At 39.8% G+C, this 13,723-nt stretch overlaps 1 protein-coding gene across 1 annotated transcript in view; it reads right to left on the reverse strand.

Annotated features, from left to right (window-relative positions):
- The window catches only part of gpr153 (G protein-coupled receptor 153), a 64,333-nt gene extending 51,257 nt beyond the window's left edge, over window positions 1-13,076 (reverse strand). Inside the window, exon 1 of the mRNA XM_088332115.1 lies at window positions 12,534-13,076. The gene's annotated coding sequence lies outside the window, so the exon portion shown is untranslated. The remainder of the gene's footprint in view (window positions 1-12,533) is intronic.
- Between the last annotated feature and the right edge of the window lie 647 nt (window positions 13,077-13,723).

Raw genomic sequence — 13,723 nt, forward strand, 5'->3', positions numbered from 1 at the left:
ACTTTTCACCAAATTACTTCTTCTAGCTGATCCAAAAATATGACAGTAAAATAAAACATGATTTGCGTATAAATCCCCAGCGACCCTATTGAGGATAAGCAGTGCAGATAATGGATGGATGATTTATAAATGTATTAAATTCAATGCATGACTCTATTGCAACCAGCAGAGGCGCTGTTGATTCAATCTAAGGTAGTACGCTGTCTAACGATGAGAAAAACAGTTAACATTAATCCGATCCTACATTGAAATCAAGCCATAACATAGGATCAACATCAAATAAGGCTTGAACATAGCTACATGTGATGTTGGTATTCATACTAGCATGACAGGATCAAAACCCTTCCTGGTCCACTAATGAATTACACATGAGTCGTGCGATCTAAAAGTGATAACCTTTTACTCCTGAACTCTCGCTGATCATTTAAAAGACATTGTTTATTTCAAAAGTAGATACATATTTTATTCATAATATTACAATAATATTTGTTGAAGTTCTTAACATGAATGAACATATTTACTCATTTACTCCGTGAAATGCATGTATTCATTGAGTCGTTATACAATCCCTACATTGTTCTAAGTGGTGGTCGTATTTACTGTTGGGAGTCTTATTCAGCCTGGACAAAAGGCGGGCAAGATGGAATTTTGGGAATTTTCCACTGACTTATGCATCCTTTTTGTCATAGGCCGCCGTGCTGCACCCTTTTGTTATATGTATTTTTTTATTGTAAGCCATTTTGAAAGCACACTTATGAAACCATTATAGCATTGTTCTGTATTCACAAGTCTAGAATATTTGGTTTTGTTTCTTATATTTGATTTTATTATCACAAAAAAAGCTGAAGGAAAGTGTTTTTATATGTCTCATCCCGCGACCTAAATGTCGATTCGAACATACAGAGGAAAGAAAATTCTGTTCTACTTTAGTATAAATTAGATTCCGACTTCAGCAAAATATTTATTTTGATCGAACACAAAGGTCTTCTATTACAAATAACAGTAGAATAAGCAAATATTGGATGTTGAGACAATCAAGTACTGAGGATTCGGAGAATGTATTTGATAAAAATAACTCCAGTGAAAAATACTTAGCAATTATTTGCAGTACAATCCATTAGTTGTTTCTTCTCTAATTGGGACCCTAGTGACACTCTTACTCACACTCATAATTGAACACTTAAATATAATCACATTTTCTGTGCAGCTACAACTTACAACTTAGGCCAGTCTCAAAAGCTACCTCGTAAATAACTTTGCCCATTATTCATCCTAAAATGTGTTTTACCTTATTTTTCTCCGAGAAGTCTTTACACTATATGTGTATTTTAGAATCCGGAGCGTCAAATTTAATCTTGTTGTAAACAATGTTTACAACGATGAGAACAATGACAATTAAATCAATTCAGGTTTTAACAGCCCGCTCAATAAAAAGACTGAGTTCTGAAGAAAAGATCAATGTTCATCAATTTGATACCGTGCTCCCTTCAGGCAAGTCATTGATGAAGGCATCATTAACTGAACATGCTTCCTGATTAAACAATCTAGAGGGAATATCACCCGTAATGTACACAGCGGTGCTATTCTCTGAATTGAATCTCCTTTTAATGCTTTTACTTGCTGAAATGGAGATTAAATCCTGTCTTTTATCGAGTTGGACGATAAGGCTAGTTAAAAGGAAAGCCCTGCGAATGAAGAGATTGCGTATGTGCACCTTCTGTTCCTTTTTATCTGTTTGATTCAATGTTCTTTTTCCATTTTTTTGCTGCATTTGAGGCGAAGGCAACTCAAAGGTGAAAGATGAAGATCTTAAGATGTACGCAGGACGCAAGGCAGAATATAATGTGGTGCTTGCTATCCCGGTGGGACACATGTAAACACTTTGTCGCAGTCACTGGTCTCCTCAGAGGAAGTCGTTGAATTTTCCATTATGTAACCCGAGGCTTTCTTCCTGTTTACGGTAAGCGAGAGAAGAATAAGGCGAGATCACTGCCATATGGCAGGGACAAAATGACCATTTCAATCATTAGGTTCCCTAGTTATTGCCAAAGCTAGTTTGGTGATGATGTTTTTGTTTGAGATCGGAGTATACATATCCGTTTGTAGGTCTGTTTGTCAGTTTCTCAGTTTGTCTGTCCACTCAAGAAAAGGGGGAAGGAGTTAAGATATGACCACCATCCTTTACAGGCAGTCAGTTCAGTTACCCACGATGTGAAAATTGCCCAAAAGTTGACTCAGTATCTTTGGTTTCGTTGACTCAGCATTTTTGTTTGTTTGTGTGTCTTTCCACAAAGAAAAGGGGAAATAAGTTAAGATATGACTGACATCTTCGACAAGCAGTCAGGTAGGTTAACCTAGACATGAGAAATACCCAGAAAGTTGACTCAGCACTTTTGGTTGTTTTGACTTTGAATATCAACACCACCTTTTACACCAGTCATGTAGATTACTCCAAATGTGAAAACTTCCAAAGAAAGCTGACTTTGCAGTTTTTCCAGGAAGACATTCCCCTCTGCCAGACCAGATCGACATTTAATGTCAACACAAAAACTTGCAGACAGTTGGAAGAGTTCACCTATATGAAATGAAATGATCTGAAATGATCTGCATTTATATAGCGCTTTTCAAGTCAATGACTTCCCAAAGCGCTTTACATTGTGCTTCACATTTCCCAATCGCGGCCGTGATCTGTGCAGCCATGCAAGGCGCTAACCTGCTTATTGGGGGTAATTGGGGGTTCAATGTATTACCCAAGGACACTTCGAGATGTAACATGGACAAGCCCGGATTCGAACTGGGATCCCTTAATCCTAAAACGATCGCTCTACCTCCTGAGATACTACCGCCCCAATGTGAAAAATAACCCAAAAATAGTCGACTCTGAACATTTGGTTTTGTTGACTCGGAATTTTTTCCCCAGAAATCCATCCAACTATCACAGGCCAGAACGACATTGAATATCAACAACATATCTTACAAGCACTCAGGTATGTTACTCCAGATGAGAAAACCGCCCAAAAAAGCTGACTGGGAATTTATAGGGTTCGCTGATTCAGCCTCTTTCACAGAAAGACATTATTCTCTCTCAGAGCAGAACATGTTTGGCCAGAATCAGTCTTTTGAAACCAATCAGGCAAGTCAAACGGAAATGCCACCCAAAAAAATGCTTTCTACTCTTTATGAATGTAAACGGTCTGCATTTATATAGTGCTTTTCAAGTCACTGAAGACCTACCAAAGCACTTTACAGTCAGCTTTACACTTACCCATTCACACCAATAGCAGCGTCAGCCATGCAAGGCAACTACCTGCATATCAGGGCATTAGGGATTCAGTGTCTTGCCCAGGGACACTTCGACATATAACACAGAGGAGCCGGGAATCGAACGTGCAACCTCTTGATCCCAAGACATGCGCTTTGCCTCCCGAGCTATTATTATTCATTCATTCAATTTCCAGTCCTTTATCCTCATTAGGTGGACCAGAGCCCATCCTAGCTGTCTTTAGGCAGAGGACAAGGAACACTCTGGACTTGTTAACAGGGAGAAAGATAACATGCTCACGCATACCTAGGGACAACTTGCCCTGCTTGATTTGGGGACACGGGAGAAAACGAGAGTGACCTGAAGAAACCCACTGAGAGAAAGGGAGAACATGCAAACTCTTTGCGGGGAGGCCGGTATCTGGAATTGAACCTGGAACCACTGAACACTGAGACTTACGTGCCTTCTAAAAACACTGAGACCAACAAAATATGTGTATTAATTTGGCACTTTTCTTTTGGTTCCTTTTATAAAACGACCCAATTGTTTTTTGGATGTTTTAAACATAATGACCCTGAATATTTGGTACACCTGTGTTGAACTCAAGGCCCGCAGGCCAAATGAAGCTTGCCGTTTCATATTATGTGGCCCACAAGACAATGCTAAGAGAAGCACAGAAGAAAAATGAGCCACAATGACCTACAGTTTTAAATAGGCCCACTGAATGTTGCCAAAACTAGTTGCCACTCCTAAAGTCAAGTCAAGTCATGTTTGTATAGCCCTTAATCACAAAGCCATATTTTCTGACTACCATTTATCAACCAGCGAAAATTGATAAAACCCACCCCTAACAGTATTTGGCTTAAAAGAAAAGTCACGGACGCGCTGTTAAAAGTAATATGAGAAATAAAACACTAGAAAAATAGCAGATGGGTGTCTTTGCAGGGGTTTAAAGTCACTTAAGCTCTTTGCTGTAATGGATAACAGCAAAGTGTCCGTATAAAATAATGATAATACATAATTAAAAAGCAGGAAGTCTTTTGAATTGTAGAATCAGTTGTTTAAAGAAATGCCTGTATGCTATTTCTGTCAAGTTCCAGTTTGCATGAGTTTTCCTGAGTGAAATAAACTGAGGAGGAAATTAATTCAATTGTTATTTTTCTTTTTTTAACAACTTCTCAATTGATAAACAATACAAGAGATTAAAAAGGAAAACTAATATGAATGGAAAACCCTTAATAATCCTTTCACGATAAAATATTGCATCCAGGAATAATAATTTAAGTGAGCCTCTGAAAAGACCCCCGACCTTCCAGCTAGGGCACACATTTTATCTATTCACCAGGCTGGCCTCCGTGAGAATGGTTTTCCTACCATGTGGCCCCAAAACTTGAATGAGTTTGACACGCCAGGTTTAGAATGAGTTATCTTTCTTTCAAAATATTTTTTGAGGAACTCTTTTTACAAAAACACTGCACATATCTTTTGCGGGTGAGGGGGTTGTTCAAAACAACACAGGACGTTGGGCCAAATCACCCCTAGTAACTGGGTGGGTCCATTTTTTTACCCTAACTTGGGTTTTTATATTAGCCTAACTGTTTCTGGAGTGTTCTAATCAGTTATCCACCATGCCGCCCTCCCTAGTCCTATTAAACAAAACCTGCGTCGTGCTTATCAACTTGTTATGATCATCACCGCTACACGCTTGGCGACAAGAATAACACCGAGTTTGAGCACAGACCCCCGACGGGGCTGGAACATTTGAATTTGATTCGGCAACAGAATGTCCGTATTCATAGACGTGCGCCTCCTCTACATATCTGAAATATCATTTGAGAAAAAAAAAACCTGAAAGAGCGATGAAATTCCTTGGAGCGGGTTAAAATGTAATGAGGCAGTGACCATGGTGGATTTATTTACTGAGGACTCAGAGCGTTTTTACAAAAAAACTGTCAGAGAAGTCCCAGGACTGGCATTAAAAATATATAAACAGAATCAGTAAATAATTTAGGTCCAATTTTCGAATGTTTTTGTTTGAAAACGCGAACAGTCATACATAAAATATTCTTGTTCCGCTGGCAGTTGAGTTCACTCATTTTAACTTTATTAAACTTTCACTGAGAAAAATATTGTTAAAATTTGGAAATTCATTTTATCCCCCAAAAAACCCTTTCTAAAATAAAAAAATATAGCATGACCTAAATATTTAAAAATTGTTAATCTCCCCCCCCAAAAAAAAAATTGTTTTCGAATCTAAAAATAAGAAAAACAAATTTACCAGAACAGATAATTTGTTCAGCAATTTAAATAACTAAAGTAATTCTAAAAAAAAACTTCCTCTTAAAAATCCTAAAACTATATAAAATGTGTAAAATGATCAGCCATATTAAACAATTTTGCATGTTTTAAAAACTTGTATCGTGTCCTGGAAATAAAACCAATTTTGCTCATTTTGAGTTATTTTTTCCCCACCAAAACAAAATAGTATAATTAAATAAAAAACATAATGGAGGGCAACACAATGATAATAATAAAATAAGAAAAATATGTTTGGAGATGAGCTACACTATCCAAAAGTTGATATTATTACAATCCATCCATCCATTTTCTGCACAGCTTATCCTCAGTAGGGTCGCGGGTGTGCCGGAACACATCCCAGCTAACTTGGGGCAGTGGGCAGGGGACACCCTGAACTGATTGCCAGCCAATCACAGGCCACACAGAGACAGACAACTCACTCCCTCACTCACACCTGGGGACAATTTGGACCGGCCAATTAACCTGACCTGCATGTTGTTAGAATGTAGGAGGAAAGCAGAATGCTAGTAGAAAGCCCACGTAGGAACAGGAAGAACATGCAAACCCCGCACAGGGAGGCTGCCATAGTTGGATTCGAACCTTGAATCTTTGCACCGGCCACCGTTCCATATAACTAATAAAAATCCTAAAATCATTTGTAAAATCTTGAAAACTATTAAAAGAGTAAAACGATCTGCCTGTTTTGCTCACTTTAAGTATATATTTTGTTAGTTTACTGGGAAAAAAACATTTTGTTCATTCTGACTATTTTGTGTACTAGAAAAACATTACACAAATTGTTAAAAAAGATGAAATAATACGGATACATTTTGAGCACAAAACAAGGATAATCATACAATAAGAAATATAAACTGTAAAATCAGCTAAATTATCCACAAGTTTATATAACTACTAAAAATTCTTAACATACTTTCAAAATCTTAAAAACATTGAAAACAGGTATTATGGGCAGCCAATTTAGACAATTTATCTGATTTCAATTATATTTTTTTCTTAGATAACTAGACAATTTCACGACCAGATCGGAATCAGGACCCAATTGCGTAACGTTAACCATAATTTTTATTGATAGAAAGAGGAAGGGCAGCACCCGCGATCCGGTGCTCGCTGGACGCGGGAAGCAAGCCGCTCACGAAATCGGATCTTGATCCAAATACGGAAGGGGATCTTCCTTAGTGGGAGATGGCGGTGTCAGGGACGGAAAAAACATGTCGATAGCCGGGACAGGAGAGCAAAAACGGGGTCGGGATCAAAAAACGGGTTGTAAGCCGGGACGGGAGAGCAGACGTGGTCGGACTCAAAAACAGGTCATCCCCGGAGACAGACGGGGAGATCAGGAACGGGCAGGTGGAAAAACGTCAGTGTCAAAATTCTTGCCTTGTAACATCAGAAGTTCTCTGAAGGACCGACAACTGGAGAGTGACAGGACTGGGCTAAAAAAGGGGCAGGGAACCAATCAGGTAGCCCGCAGCGGCTGGCGCCAAATGAGCAGGCACAGGTGATTCTAGTCAGTAATCATGACAAAAGCTAAATTTGCTAAGTATGATTTCAATAGAAAAAAATAATTCAAAAAATCTACTAAAATAAGACTATATCAGACTTGCTCATGTTAAAGGTGGGGATTAGTAGAATGTAAAATATTTGGCGCACATGTGAATAAAAGGATGTGTTAACAATATCCAACTAAGTTTAAAGAGCCCTCATGCTTTCTTAACCACTCCGCCCATCTGCGTTCACAGGGTTCCCACCACTAAGAGCAAGTTAGATTCAAGACATTTTAAGACTTTTTAATGCCCTTTGAAATCTGACACTATACTTAATCCCCACTGGTTTCTATTTGTTAGTGTAGCATGGAAATGCTGAAAGTAAGAAAAGGTCAAACGCCAACCCAAACCCCAAGAACACTGAAAAAAAAAGAGTTTATTCGAGAACATCTAAGAAATGAACGTACTTGCAGTCGTATAATGAACAGGCTAAGAAAGGCTGCAATGATGACACAAGCCAGGAGATGGTGGCAGTGGGTAAATTCCGCACAGTCAAGTCATGTCATGTTTATTTCTATAGCCCTCAATCACAAGGAGTCTCAAAGGGCTACACAGACTACCACAGACTTCAGACGATTATTACACCATCCCCTGATCTAAAACCTACATGAGGGCAAGGAATAACTCAAAAACCTCAACATGAGGTAAATGATGAAACCTTGAGAAGGGACCGCACATGTGGTAATCCCCTTCCAGGATGACTAGGCTGCAGTGGATGTTGCAATAACAAATAATAAACAGATATCGTCAACAGGATATATAGGTAATTCGTAAGCTAGGTAATAGAAGTGTGTTTTAAGCTTAGATTTAAACATTTCCACTGAGGTTGCAGATGGAATCTTTTGGAGGGCAGAGCATTCCACAGCACCGGGGCCCGAATGGAGAACGCTCTCGAACCTGCGGCTCTCAGGTTTTCCGCACAGCTCCTTTAAGTGTTTGTTTTTCTTATTATACTAGGGGACAAAAGCAAATGTTGTTCATTTTATTGTAGTTGTACACGATGAAATAAACGATGATTTAGGAGGGCAAAATCATGCTTGTGTTTCTTAATGCTTTATTCTTTTTAATTCAGAGCAACATTAAAGAAGGCAAGAACAAGAGCAGGGAAATGTGGCCGACGTGCGGATTGTCCGTTTGGAGGAAAGCTTGAACACCAAAAAAGAGTGTCAAAAGAGCGATATGCAAAATGTCACACATGCCCCGTGAAACATGGAGCACGGTGGCTACGATCGTCACGTGCTCTGCAGCCAAAGTGGACGATGACAAACACTCGAGCCGCTGTGCACTAATGGCTTCTGCATCGACATGGACCTCTTCCTGTTGTGGCTGCTGACATGTCATCAATGGTAGTGTTTAGTTTTATGGTTTACAGTAGGTGATACTTTATTATGGTCTTAAACACAGAGAAGTACAGTCATTTCCGCACTATAAGGTACAATGGATTTTAAGGAGCATCCCCCCCAAAAAATTGTCCTTTGTCAAATACTTTTCATGCACGAGGCGCACCGGACTACGAAAATGAAATACCATCAGAGCTACCATGTTGATTATGGTAACATTGTATGCAACGAAAATTGAACCAGGGTCGCGGCGGCGAGAGCGCCGGCAGATGACACATGAAGAGGCATTAAATTTCATCTCATTATAAAATTATTTTTGGAGCCAGAAAAACTGATTTGCATAGTGCATTGCTTTCTGTATTCTGATAGTTTAAACAATCTCTGCACTTGCTGACCAGTGCGTCAATAACATTGGAGTTTAATATGTATACCTTTGTTATGGAGCTTACATAGTATATTGTTGAAAGACTTTCTGTTTTCTCCATTCTAACATTTGTTGGTGGAGAAGTGGATAGACTGTTAACTTTTTAGAATGCAAACCAAAATACACTATGCAAATGTAGAACAAAAAAAACATGCAAATGGAGAACAAAATGCACTATGCAAATCAATGCATTCTGATAAAGTCCAACTTTTCAACATACACATTTTAGAGAATGGAGCAAATAGAAAGTCATTCAACAAAATACTGTTAGGATTAATAGTTTGACAATTACATCAGTTTGGCTATTGACCAATTGTGTTGTTGTTCTTTGATACCCACACCCTTTGGGGCCAACTGCTTATGCAACCGAGGATAGATAATGAAAGGAATTGACTAAGGGGGAGGTCTTCTATCACGGATAGACTTTCTTATCTGAAGGCTTTTCCCTGTTTTCACTGCAAGTCCAAAGTCCATTGATGTCTTACCTCCTTATTTTGAGGGTCTACTAAGGTTTAAAATGATAAGAGATGCCATGTCAGTAATAGGGTTGTACTTGCTATAATGTGTCACGGTGACTTCTTCCAGCAAAAAAATAAGCACAACTTAGGTATGAGCTTGTTAAATTCCACCAATAGAAAACACGTTTGCTTTGTGATCAGATACATTAGAACTCGTATCTAAAGCTACGCGCATTGCAGCTGCTATTTACCATCATGATCGTTCTGTCACCTCTCCAATCTCGTCATTGCACTGTCCATTTTTAATTTTCTTTCCGTTGCTCATTTTAAATGAAAGGCATACATGTTTACTTCAGAAAGATTTAAAGCGGAAGAAAAAAATAAAATTTAATGATACTATCCTAACTGTAGTACGAGTCACCAACCATTGCAGCTAAGAACGGATGGAGTACATTCAACAACTCTCAATGTGGTTTGAATGGGCCATTCTTTGGAGATATTTGGGCATTACAGCAAAACGCAAAACATTATTAGTAGTACTTCTTTTTACATTACATTATTAAAATGTTCTTTCAGCAGTCCGGATTCAAAATCCAATCAGGCTGTATGTATCCCGCGGGGCCCAGTTTTCCTTTGTGTGGTTCAAACCACAGGTTCTCGACTGGTCTTACTTCAGGACCCCCCATGCCACCCTAAAGACGAGCCAAATCATGAAAAAATGTCCGCTTCTCAAATTAATCCAAGGAGTGATTGTGAAGCTCAAGGCAGATATCGTAAAATATATTTACTTTTTTTTCAAAAAGAAAAGACCAGCGAAACCAGAACAACTTCAAACACCATACAGGTATATACTCGCATATATACCTTACATATATACCACAGCCATATCCCCCTAGTGGGAGGTGGCTGTTTGGGAGATGGATTCAGAGGAGGGGATTCCCAGCCCCCTCGCTCAACCCAACTGAGGTGTTGGGAGTCATTAGGTGACCAAAACCCCCAATTCCAACCCCTAATGTGAACACCAAGCAGGGAGGCAACGGGTACCAATGTTAAAGTCTTAGGTATGACTCGGCCGAGGCTTGAACCACAACCTCCCAGTCTCGGGGTGGGTGCCATATACCGAGCTGGTATATACCTACTTTGCATATAAGTGACCCCTTAAAACTTCTTTAAAATAGCCACATACTAGAGGAAAGTTAAAATAATAATAAAGTGTGTACCTAACAGGGTTGGGTAAGGTTACTTTAACTTGATTACTTTCAATTACTTTTGGATTACTCCAATACCAAATATGCAGCGCTTCAATAGAAGACACTCGTACACACTTATCATATTTAGCAAAAGTTTCCTTCTTCGACTCGATCATTGATGCTGTTTTCTACTTGTCCTTCCCCTCATCACTCACTTTCTTGGACTGAAAAGCTAAAGAAAACCAAGAAAATCACAGTAAAACGAGATTTGGTCCCTCTCAAACGCGCCGATTGACTCAACAGGTAGAAAAGATCAAGCAGGGCATTATTGTCATCTACTGTTAAGTCGTGTAATTGATCCTCCATTTTTTTCTTCTTTTTAGCATTATTTAGCCAAGGCAATTCCCTTAACCCACTAAAGGATTCCAACCCACCAGTTGTGAAACACTGGTCTAAAGGATCTGCTATTATGTAAGATCTGCCATTATGTACAGCATATGATTTCTTTACAGAGACACACTACATACTAATGAACATTGGTAAGGACTACACATCTCTTGAATGAGACAGCTATCCTGATTTAAGATGATTGGGCCGTTTGGACGTCCAATTACAGCCTATCTTACTCTGCAAATGAACAAGGCATTTTGATTGTTATTGCAACATCTCATTTAGTTTCTAGTTTGAAAATGTGAGCCAAACCTACTTTTTTTTTACTCGGATGTACAGTTTTATACGTTTCATCCTTGTGCGGTATTTTTCGTACTATAAGGCACACCCCAAAAAATAGTCATATACTTTATGTATAATCCATACATAAGGCGCACCAGACTATAAGGCGCATGCATTTGAGACTACAGTAAGAGCTACATACTTATGGTACATATTAGTGCCATGTTTGATCAGTCGCTTAAAATTTTTGTAGTTTAGTGCCCACTTGTTTGGTACTTTGTTCATTGCTTTTCCACTGATGTGCCAGGTTTGGGTAATTGGTTTAGTTTCTTGTTTGGACATTTTGATGGCCGTTTGTTACTTACTTTGCATTTTTCATTTCCAGTTTCCGTCTCTAATTCTGATTTTGACTCTGTCACGTTTGATTTTGGTTGGACATGTCATTTGTTGTGTGCCCCTGTGGTACCCTGTATTTATTCATTCATTTAGCAACAACAATTTACAACAACTGTAAAATTCAAGAGAGATTGTCAATGGAAATTCATTCATTTGTATTATTGGTTTGCTTACATCAAGTCAAGTCATGTTCATTTGTATAGTCTTGATTACAAAGAGTCCCAGAGGGCTGCGTGTTATTTTTGTACAGCTGTGCATTTTTAGGCACCTCACAAAATGGATGATGAAGAAAAAGCGGGGAAACTGCAGACGCTATTGATCCAGCTGTTCAATAAAAAGTTGCCCAAAAAGAAGCTGAAAGTGATCTCCATGAGTCATTTCAACAGGGCAACTCTTGTTCATTTGTTACTTTGTTCCTGGTTTTGTTAATAAATGACATCCTTGTTTTGACCAGCCCTGCCTTGATGTCAGAAATCGTAACTGTCGGACCTCAAGTAGGGAAGTACCTAAAAAAAACTACTTTCAATGTGTTTTATCTGAGTGGACATTTCGCGTAAAAACGGCACAGGTCGGAAGAAACGGTGTATTTAATGAAGACGAATGTTAGCACACATTCGAGCTTTTCATCCAGTCCCTTGCACGTCGCACTCAAGGACAGTGCGCCGTCGGTGTGTTATTCCATCCCCCCGCAACTGGGTCATTTTTCGGTTTGCATTGGACAAAAATCGATTTGAACGCAACACTCCAAATAGTAGGTCAGATTGGCTGCGCGTATGCAGGAATGTTGCGTTCACGTTTCGTCGCATCCGATTCAAGGCACCACCTGTTTGGACCTTGCTCGAATTCTTGAACTACTTCAACAACTACGATAGTGATGGGAGTCGAATTTAAGCATTGACCTAAAATAAGCGATGTTGTGTTTTCTTACCTTTGGGGAACCGCTCGGCGCTTCCTTGTAGCAGCTCACGAGGTGTTCACATCGTCATCAAAAGTGTCTCCCGGCAGGAAAGTCAGCAAACGGAATAAGGAGCGATGGAAATGATGAATGAGCCCAAAAGGAGAACACACATCACCTCCGGCGTACTAGATCATCTTTGTCTCCCAAAACGAAAAAGAAGGCCGTCTGCGGTCAAATTGTCAACGGGTATCGATCGAACGATCAATGCCGTGCCCCCCACATGACCGACAGAGACGAAAGAGAAGTGGCCGAATGGCGTTAAAAGCGTGGAAAATCGGCATCATCTTCTCCTAGCGAGCGAGTAAAAGATGCATCATGTTCGCGTGTTCGCTCGCCCATTGCCACCGTTACTCAGCAAGCAATGGCGCCACCAGGGGGTGGCCGCGGCCCTCCTATGAATGTGTTGGCCACCCCACTGGTCACCCCGCTTTCCACTATATCATTAGACTGTTGTAGCATCAGTTATGGCTTTTCGATTTTGGCGTGCTACCCAAAAATTTGAAGTGGCCCCATCTGGCCACCCCTATGAAACCTTTCTGGAGGCGCCACTGTCAGCAAGACTTGGTTGGCTGCGCGCTGAGGCAACCCACGCAAGCACGCACGCGCCCAAGGCAAGACGCTGTGTGGCGGTGGGAAGGGGAGCTGGTCGACGGGCTGCCATGGGGTTCAAGGGGCAGTGAGGGGCATTCGTGGAAGCACGTACTCAAACCTTATTTGAGAGTCTTGAAACTGATTTGGAATCAAGAGGAGTTTTGGGTTGTAGTACATGTGCTGCTAGGCAGAGGGAAGAAAAGCTACAGGACTAGTTCTAGGTTTGATGAGGGGCAAAATTATTAAAGGAAACACCAGAGTCAAAAATTGATTTGAAAAATAACTAGCAATTTTATGAACATTGTACAAGACAATATTTAACATGAACCATTACAGAAGTGCTTCACGGCCCCCTCTGAAGAAGAAATCCTTTAGGGTTGGATATTTTTTTCATGGGGTCACTTAAGGGTCTGCTCCATTTCAAAATACACTTTATACTCAATGCTTACATTCCGGGCTATATGCACAGTGTGGAGGTAAATGTAGAAAAAACACTGCCAATGAGAGCGCTACTGCTCCCTAATGTTGTGGAAGTGTAATTTCACTTGATATTTTGGGAAAGAAAAAAA

Source organism: Urocampus carinirostris, chromosome 3 (genome assembly GCF_059441175.1).
Source record: "Urocampus carinirostris isolate Australia breed hairy pipefish chromosome 3, RoL_Ucar_1.0, whole genome shotgun sequence".
Taxonomy (NCBI): domain Eukaryota; kingdom Metazoa; phylum Chordata; class Actinopteri; order Syngnathiformes; family Syngnathidae; genus Urocampus; species Urocampus carinirostris.